Genomic DNA, 10491 nt, shown 5'->3' on the forward strand with positions numbered 1-10491 from the left:
TTATGTAAATAATTATTAGTTTATAATAATAATACATAGCTTGAATCCCTTTAAAAAGTGTTTTCTTAACGTGTAAAAGCTATGTTAACAAAAGACAATACTAAATTATTATTGTTCAATACGTCTTAGTTCCTTTTGGAGTCGGTTTTGTTTTTAAGCAGCGAGCATTTATCGTGCTTTGTTTCATGTTATTCACATCAACACTAACTATGCAAAAAACTCAGTTTTGTATCGAGCAGCCTGGACATACAACGACCAATATTTAAGCCTCGTATAAACTATCGCGGAATATGGTTCAAATAAGTGTTGTTAGCCATAGTCATTTTATATGATGATTTGCTATTTTATAAGAGTACCGAGAGTTTCTTACGCCGCCTTTTTATCATCCTCTGTCTTCTTTGCCGATGAATAGGGATGTCGATTCGTTTTATTTTATTTTATTAAAGTATTCCTACAGCTACTCATTAAACAATATTCAAACACATATAAACAAACAATACACATTCAAACATAAAGCACAGTTTTACCTATTTATACAAAAATATAACAAAGTATAAATTCATACTAAATTCTAAATTATACGTTCTAAGTTCTATTAATTATAATAATTAATATGAATGAAGAATAACAAACCCATTATTAATAAAAGATACCAGAGTTTTTTAAATAGTTTTTAAGCCTTTTTAGTCACTTTGAATATATCTATTCGGTAGTAATTTGTGTTATAATCTAAAGGTATACGATACATGGCTGAGTTACGTAAATAGTTTTTATTAGACCGAGGAATTTGGAATAATTGGGTTTGCCTTGTATTGTATGATGAAGTGGTGTGAAATAGTAAAGTTAATGACGTGGAATAAGTGATACCTGAATCTTAGAATCTTTATAATAAACATATTTTAACTGTCGCGAACAAGCGTGTCATTTATCTCGAGGGAATGAGAATTGAGAATAATGGTAGAAAAGTAAGGCTTAGCTGATAGAATGGACGACTCGGATTATTGCGCATCCACGCTGGAGATTACATCTCGGGCTACATTTAAGTGTGAGTTATGATCGCCTTGCTCAATCTCGTCTATGAGAAAATAGTATTTCTGCACACTCTTGGACTAGTAATGTTGATATGAATTTAAAAATATCCCGTAGATGTTATCGGAGAATTTACTGTAAGTCGATTATGTTGATTAGAAATAGTTCGAAACCACGGCGACTATTTCTGAGTGTAACTTTTTAGTTTTAATAATAATTTGTTGGTTTGGTGTAATAATTTATTTTAATGCATTGATTTTAACATTTAAAGCAGTAGATATTTTAAAATAGTCCAATTATAGCATAAAAAAACAACATTTTCAACTTAATAATAATGTTATTATCAAAATCAAAAAATATTTAAATATTTAAAACTAAAATAATGTAAAGACTATATGGAACCAGCTGCCCACTGAATTATTTCTGAACCAATTCGTCTTGGGGCCTTTCAAGAAGATCCTAAAGAGTTGGCAACGCATTTGCGTGCCTTCTAACGGCTTGTATATGTATCACTTAACACCAAGTGAGGCTACTACCCATTTGATTCCTGTTCCATAAAAAAATGTTACGATCGACGGTGTCGACATCGACTCAAAATATTGCCTTCATAAGTAAATTAACGTGTAGAGAAATGTAAACGCACTAGACAATCAAAATTTATTCTAAATTTAAAAGTCCATAAATCCTTTTTCTACACTGGCCGATAAAAAACAAAATCAAAATGTACAGATTACAACTAAAATATGACATTTGATTTCCCCTGCAACTCGTTAGTAGAGTTTAATGCGCCGCCCGTAGCGTTGCTCATTTTATTATGCTAACGGGCTGTTGTAATATTTCGTGTAGCGACACCGGTGCATGGTGACATGCTGCATATTAAAACAAAGGCGACACGTTGATATATGTCAAATTGTTTTGATGCACTTTTAATTGTTAAAATATTCATGCAATTATTATATGGCCGAGTCTCTATGGTACAAAAGCGTTAAACAATGACAAAACAAGAAACGAAAAACCATAAATAATATGTAATTTATTTGCAAGAAAGTGGTACATTGAGATAGATTAATTATAAAAATCAGCCATATAAAAAAATGCCTATTTTCAAAAATGCCAAGTGTCATATTTCATTAAATAAGAAATTAATAAGAACTTCAACACAATGTGTTAGAAAGTTAAGCTATATAATGGTTGTCACACTTATGGTTCAAATACTCGCCCAGTCTACCAAGGAACCTTGCCTTTATAAGACGTTTCAAATCTCAATTTGGTTTCGCCTGGAATCGAATTCAAGCCTTTCCAAGGTCGATCAAAATCAAAAACGTTCGATTTTAACACGGTTTTTACTTTTTACGAATATTGAAAAATCATTCCCGAAAATACATATTCCTTGAATAAAATAAGAAACAAAATAACTTAAAAATACAGTACATAATATTATTTTCACCCTAAACGAGCGATCGTTGATAGAATCGTCAATAGGGATTGAGAAAAAACAATTCGAAGGGATCACGATGCAACATTTGAAAAACAATATCTTCGATGTCTCAGTCTATCGCCCCGGAGTCAATGGAGGGCTTTGCAAAAGTGTCACGTAATATGTAAATCGTTTAGGTCGCGTTGTGTCCCGACTGTCAAAAGAAACGTCAGATACATCTTGGAACGATTTTGACAATGTACTAAAACGATCGAACGATAATGAAGTTTTTGTTTTTCTTTACAATAAAGAAAGTAACTTAAAAGTATAAACAATAAAATCTTAAGCTTAGGGTTTCAAATTTAAAATTATTAAATCTATTAGTTCAAGTTTCTCAATAATGATACGTAAAGAAAACTTTGAGGTTAGACATAAAATCGTGATTTTTACTCAAACCTTTATTTAACTTTAAAGCAATTCAGAATGAATTGTGTGGAAGCCATCATACAAAGAAATCTCCTAACACAGCCCCGGATTTCCGTCGGGCGTTCGATGACACAATGCTGTTCCTATAGTGGTCCAATTTTCATCTATAAATTCGCGAGATATTGCAGTAACACCTGTGTTAATTCAGCCCTCACCTTCCTTGATAAAGAGTTCGACTTTTTTTAACCAGCTACAAACAACTCTTTAATGTGTGAATAAAATAATACGTGTGCATGTACTGGTGTACACACGTAAGAAGTGAAACTTCTTTATGACCTTATTTTTCGAAAAATGATCTAATATAATGCAACTTCACTTAAATTGTTTAAATAAAGTTCAATTAGGCTTTGATTAACAATAGACATGAATACAAATAATACAATTATTTCATTTTACCTTATTACTACTAAGATTACAGAATTTCATTAATTGTAATAGAATTGTTACTATCATTGTTATCGTTATTATATATTTTTGTTATTAATGGATCCGAATCTCTTGGAATCAACCGTGGTAGGGACAAGAAAAAGATGGTGATTAACGGAAAATGTGACGCGTAACCGAAAAATGTGACGGTATTTTTTTCCAACGCCGATAAAGAAGTTGTCTTCAATAAAATAAATCAGTAGCATTACAAGCTTTTTAGGTCTGGGCTTTATTTCTGTATCAGTTTCATGATTATTTATCAATCAAATAGACAGCCTTCTAACACACGATGTTGACAGAAAGTCCGTTGGTGCACAGGCGGGGATTGATCCAACGACCTCAGGGATGAGAGTCGCACGCTGAAGCCACAAGGCCAACACTGCTCAGTATACATAAAAACTACAAGAAATACATTTAGACAGGACGTCGTTTAACGCATGTTGTATTTAATTATTTAACCTTTGATATTAACATCATAACATTATGGGCGCTTTAACATAATTGTAGTAATTACTGCTTCGTTCGAGATGCCTTTGTAGATTACATTACAAATTTCAATATATATTTACGCAAATGTGTGATTAAACAAATAATTTGCCAAAAGTGAAAATCCCTGTAAATCACGAAAGTAGTCAAAGTCAAAGTCAAAAATCATTTATTAATATAGGTAACACAATGTACACTTATGAACGTCAATAAAAAAGAAGTATACTAGCGATTGGTTGAGAATTCTCAAATCAAGGGCGTAGAACGGAAGAGAAGAACTGGCAATAAACTCTCCGCCACTCTTTTCAATCGCCAAGTTATTTTTTACGTCCCCGGATAACACGGGTATATTTAAAAAAGTGTGGTCGTTATTACGGGCCGGCGCGCCTCAGTGCTCCAGCTCTTCACTGCGCACCGCAGGCCACTCCGAGACACTAACACAGAAAATCGTCCTTAAGTGATACCACCCTGCCCATGGACACTTACATTCCCAGAGGGCTTGCAAGCGCGTTGCCTGCTTAATGTTTTTTTTTATGGCATACTAATGTCATAGCCTACTTTGTAAATAAACGATTTATTACAAAACAAAAGACTTCATAATCTATCAAAAGTTATTTATCGTGATTCCGCACTCGCTGACCACGATCTCTATAAAGTACTGTAAACTTCGATATTATAAATAATAATATGAAAGTTATTTTGAATTATAAAGACCCAGCCTTTCACATTTTAGCTTAAATCCTAAAAACAATCCACCAGATTTCAAAAGCCTTATTTATGGGAATCCCTCAACGTTGCGTTTGACACCTGAGTTATCAAAATCGCTCCTTGTACCACGGTGCCGATTATGACCACCCCAGGGCGTGGACATAATCGAATTATAAAATTCTTGTAACATTTAAAATTCGAATTAATTCGATTATTCGACAATTTTATTACGTTTTCTATATAACTGGGCAGGAGGCTCATCTGGTATTAAGTGATACCGGCCCACCCATGGACACATTTCCCGAGGGCTCGCTAGTGCGTTTAAGCTTATTGTTATTACGTGGTCTAATACTAAACATTTTTTGTTATATATAGAACCACCATGTTTGTTATATTTTAACGAGCAGGGGACTCATCTGATGTTAAGTGATACCGCGAGTGCGTTGCCGGCCTTTGAGCGCCTTATTAAAGCTTATTCTGTGAGCATAAGAATAAGCTTTAATAAGTTCCTATTTCAAATAGTACAATGGTCTATTGTCCCTTGCATATTTGATTTTAAAGCTTTAAGGCTTGATTTAATTAACAAGAATTCCAAACAATTCACAAGTGAACAATATCTTGTGAAAACTTGAAGAGCGACTTTGTTAAATTCAGTTCAAACTAAACTCAATTCAAATTGGCCAAGAAAAAGTCGAAAGCTAAAGCGAGTGTATTACGGAGCTCTCGAATGCATTTTCAGTACTTTTGCTTAAAACTTGTAAATATTAAGCGAAAACTCTAGCCAATTAAGCAACGGACCTATTCGGAGTTTGGAGAGACTTGTTTGTTCCGAGAATAGAACAGCTTTCTGATTAAATGGGGAAATATCTCGTATGATGTCTTGAGTTATATTTTTGTCCTATTACCCAGATGATAAATCTATTTATTTATTTACGCTTATACAAGGAATACATAAAAAAAGGTTTTATAAGTTATAAGGCAACGAGCTGCCTTAACAAGTGATTTCTTCCAGGCAACCCTAGTATGGAACAATAAAAATGAAACACCTACAGAGCGTGAAAACAAGTGCATAAATAATAAACAAAAAAGAATATGAAATAAAAAGTAACACAGAAGTTACCTGATAAATAAAATAAAATCCTAAATAATAATACTGATATATATTATAATTATTTGCCACAGGATACAGTGTTATGAAAACGTAATAATAAGTAACTTTTTTGTCGTATGCATGTACCGGGAAATAATTGCTTGTTAAAATGCAAGAAGTGTTAATCAAAAAAAAAAACAATGGCGCTATAACCTTTTTTAGGTCTAGGCCTCAGATTTATGTATCTGTTTCATGATCACTTGTTAATCTAATAGGCAAGTAGGTGATCAGCCTGCTGTGCCTGACTCACGCCGTCGACTTTTTGGGTCTAACGCAAGTCGGTTTCCTCACGATGTTTTCCTTCACCGTTCGAGCTCATGTTAAATGCGTACATAGAAAGAAAATCCATTGGTGCACAGCCGGGGATCGAACCTACGACCTCAGGGATGAGCGCCGCACGCTGAAGTCACAAGACCAACACTGCTTAGACGTGTTAATACCTGTACATAATCTAAAATATAAATATATATAGCAGTGTTGGTTTGGTAGCTTCTGAGGTCGCGGGTTCAAACCGCGGATGTCTAACAATGGGCTATGTACGTAGTTAACACTTACTTGTATGGTAATATAAAACATCGTGAGGAAACCGACACGCCTTAGACCCAAAGTCGACTGCGAGTGTTACAAACAATCACGAAACATTCAGGAACACATGAACCTTTGTTTTTTTTAAATATACTAAAAATAAAATTAAATATGTTTATTATGGAATATAGGATATTATTCCACGTCATTAAATTTGTATCGCAGCCAACCCTACTCATCGGCAAAGAAGACGGATTATCTCATATACACTGAATTATTTTCAATACATAAGCTTGTTAGTAAATGTGATTGCACAAATCATAATATAAACCCGTGACTGCTTCTGTGTGCACGTCAGAGATCTGTGTAAGAAATGCCATTTTCTGTGTTCGTTTAATCGTTGCACAGAATGTGCGTACGCGGGTTTGAACACTCGACCTTAGGGTTGCGTACGCTTTAGCTAAGAATGCCCTGTCTATACTACGCAATAAAAGCACAATTTATCAAATAAAGTTGAATTCAGAAGGTCGCATCAAATGTATGAACGTGACCATCGATAACACTCCATAACACGGCTGTAAACAATAGCAGGATATAAAGTTAGGTTGTGGCTATGTTCCCGTGTCACGACTAACACAAATAGCTCAATTAACCGGCACCGCTGTACCGGGAACATCGCCGACAACAAATGGACGACTCCGCTTCGTGCATGTTGTATCGCATTTCTCTACGCTTCTGTTTTGTTTATGAGCTACATATTAATAGTGCTTTCAGTGCATTCAGACGTAATGGACAAAGAGAATTTATTCGCGAGAAAAATATTTCAAACTTAGAACATTAAGCTTTTACGATTTTGTTTTTTGTACTGTGTCTTTAATAAATTTGACATGAGTTAATAAGCGCATATAATTGATTCTGACATAAAGGAAAACGTGAGGAGACGTGATATGCCATGCCATGTCACCTCTAGGCCGGTACTGTCAAATGTCATCTGTCAAATTCAATCTTCAATTCAATCTCAACTATAACGTCTTGACCATCGCCGTTCAGTTGCCTGCATTTCGGTCTTCTATAGATCGGAGATATATCACTTCGGAGAATGCTCCACAACCTGATTCTCGTCCTGATTGAAAGCTCGTCTTCACGATGGAGTTTCATCCCTTCGTTGTTGACATCTCCTGACCTCCTCCTTATAAAAAACAGCAAAGGAATGGATTCTATTTTCCGTAGACAGTTTATTATGGGTTTATTTAAAACTAAATATAAAATTTAAACGAAAATCAATTTCGAGACAAAATCGAGCAACTATGGAGAGTCCTAGCTCGTTTATCAGAATGCTCAAACTGGACATCGGTGAGTTTTGTCCAGAACGTGGTCTTCGGAAAGGAGGGACAAATGGTATGATGGGATGCCTGAAGAGAAAGAGAAAAGCTTTCAATCAAGCTTATTATATAACTATCAATAATTTCGTATAATGTTTAAAGAATTTATTATTACAAAAAAATAATTTTATTAGATGAAAAACTTAATATGTATGTATGTATGTACGAAGAAGATACACGTAGCCATCAGCCGACTCAACCTCAGTCTACTAGGCTCATTCTGATATGTATATTTATGCCCTTTTGTATTGATTAAAAGCGCTATTTTTGATTTAATTGATTAAATAATTGCACACCCTCATATATATCTATACATATATTTCTTCATATAATAATAGTAACGGTTGTAATCTAGTATGTCTGTTATATAGTTAAAGAATATTTAACCTATTTATTCTAAAGAAACTGAATATACTCTTGGATAATCTTGGAAATTATTGAGGTAGACAATAATTTCTGCTTACTCAGTGAGGAGTAAATTCTGAGTGAAAAAGTAAAATTTGTTTCGTTGCTTCCCGTACAGCTCCCCCGGGCGCAACATAATTCGAGGGCTTAACAAACGGCCGAGCTAACGTGTGAGCTTCCAGAGAACATCATCAGGTTTCTTTATTATATGTATTTTTTATACAAATTTGTTTTTGGGACATCAACATATTTACGAGTATTAGGCAAATCAAATTCCAAATTCGAATTACACAAAAATTACAAAATGCACTTGTGTTACAGCGTTACTTAAAATTAATACAATAATAATAATGCGAATACAAGACTTGGGTACAGCGTGCCAACACTGTTCACATAGTTTAAAACCTATAAAATGGAGGCGTCCGTGATTCCACAGGGCTCCGTCTGCTTTTCTTCAGACTCTTGGTGCAGACATCTTGTACTTAAAGATATCCGTACGGTTGTTAGGTTCTTAGGTGTGACCTCTCATCTATTTAGTTACCTGGTCCAGTTTGCTAATTCACATATACCACACAGACACTTATGACATTTAATATATTTTACAGGTCATTGGCTGGAAAACTGTACATTAGCTATTAAACGTTTATTATCAACAAGCACTTTTCAAAATAATTACAGCAGATTAATATAGAATTCTTATTAAATCTTGGACGAAGATGTTGCAGTTATATACTGCCTGAAACTTGTTGTTAATTTAGTCCAAACTTCGATAGTTTTCCGCCTGATTTCGGATTGTTGCAAATTTAACGTGGAGTCAAAGCGAGCTGCCTCGATCGCAAAGGCACTAAATTAGATACCAGTTAGAAACTGTTCACTGACTGAGAATTATTTACTAATAAAAGTATTATTTGGAGTTGCAAAATATACTATAGGTTTTGTTGCCAATTCAATTCCCGGCTAAACAATTAAATTCATCCTGTCCTGTTTACACTCGCGCACACACACGCACACACAGACACAAACACACACCAAATTTATTTGTACGACTCCGTTTTCAATGTTTTCTTTTAGCACCTGCTTATTTTCTTCTATTGTATCTTATGACAATGACCTGATTGTACGTGTTCCGGTCCGGTGGTGGAGAGGCTGGTTATCTGTCACTCAGGTCTCCTGTTACAGAGGCCAGCCTCTCACATACACTTCCAAATGTTATCATCTTAGTTTAATCATAATAACCTTCTATGTATATGTGAGAGAAGAAATAAAGATTATTATTATTATTACTTATAAAGAATATTTATGACTAAACTAAAGAAGGTCATCTGATATGGGGCTGTTTTAGCTTTTATCTCACGAAGTGGCAGAGCATTCTCCAATACTTGGTCTACGGGAGCCAAACCTGGACGTTTACGGAAAGCGTGAAGTCAAGGCCGATTAGTGTCCAGCATTGTAGCAGATTACTAAGGATCAAAAAGATAAAAGTGACCAAATCAGACCGAAAACTAAGATCTCAGACGATCCAAACCTGGCCTTAAATAGAATTGAGCAGGCAAGAAAGAGATACTGCCAGATGTACAGACAAAGGATGTACCACCAAAGCTGGAGAGGAGCTCCAGGAAAACGGAAACGTGGGAAGACCACAAAAGCGATAGGCTGGCGAGATCATGTTTCTGGGGAGAAATAGATGAAGAAAGCCAAACCAAATGGAATGGAGGAGACATTTACCTAAAAGGGGTCCATACTGCAGAACACACGAATTAATGGAACTAAGTGTATAGTATCAAAACTAACACCAATCTGTTTTGTAATTTTTATTGTATGGCATTAAACTGGCTTCATTATTATTAAATGACGAACTTCGTCTAAGATATAAGCTAGAGTTCATTATATTAAGTAAACGACTTAAGCAATTATACGAGGAGGTGAGACTAAAGTCTGCAGCTAGGTTTCATCATTTGACGTCAAGGCAGAATACAAAATACCATCCACATTACCTCGACATCCGTCGTTCCACAACTGAGCGTTTCTTATGGAAAGTTTTGCCACGCATCACCACTATGTGGAACCGGCTGCCCACTCAAGTATTTCCGAACCAATTTGACTTCAAGAAAAGTGCGTACCATTTTTTAAAAGCCCTCATGGTAATGTGAGTGTCCATGGGCGGCGGTTTCACTTAAAATCTGGTTAGCCTTCGGCCCGTTTGCCTCCTGTTACTAAAAAAATCCCAAATTATTAATTTGTCATATAACTTTTTGTTTGTTTGATATGTTTGTAATCTGAAAAAAAGTACTTTACTTTGTCCAATGTTCAGTCACTGCATACTTTCAGATTCTATATAAACCAGTTCAAATCAGTATTTTATATTATATATAAACATACTTGTGAGTTCTATACTCCCCTAGATTAGTTTGATCCATTCTTATTCAACAATACCGCCTTTTTTTCAAAATGACACGACGATAAAGGTAGCAGCCGTG

Source organism: Pieris brassicae, chromosome 10 (genome assembly GCF_905147105.1).
Source record: "Pieris brassicae chromosome 10, ilPieBrab1.1, whole genome shotgun sequence".
In the NCBI taxonomy this organism is placed as follows: Eukaryota; Metazoa; Arthropoda; class Insecta; order Lepidoptera; family Pieridae; genus Pieris; species Pieris brassicae.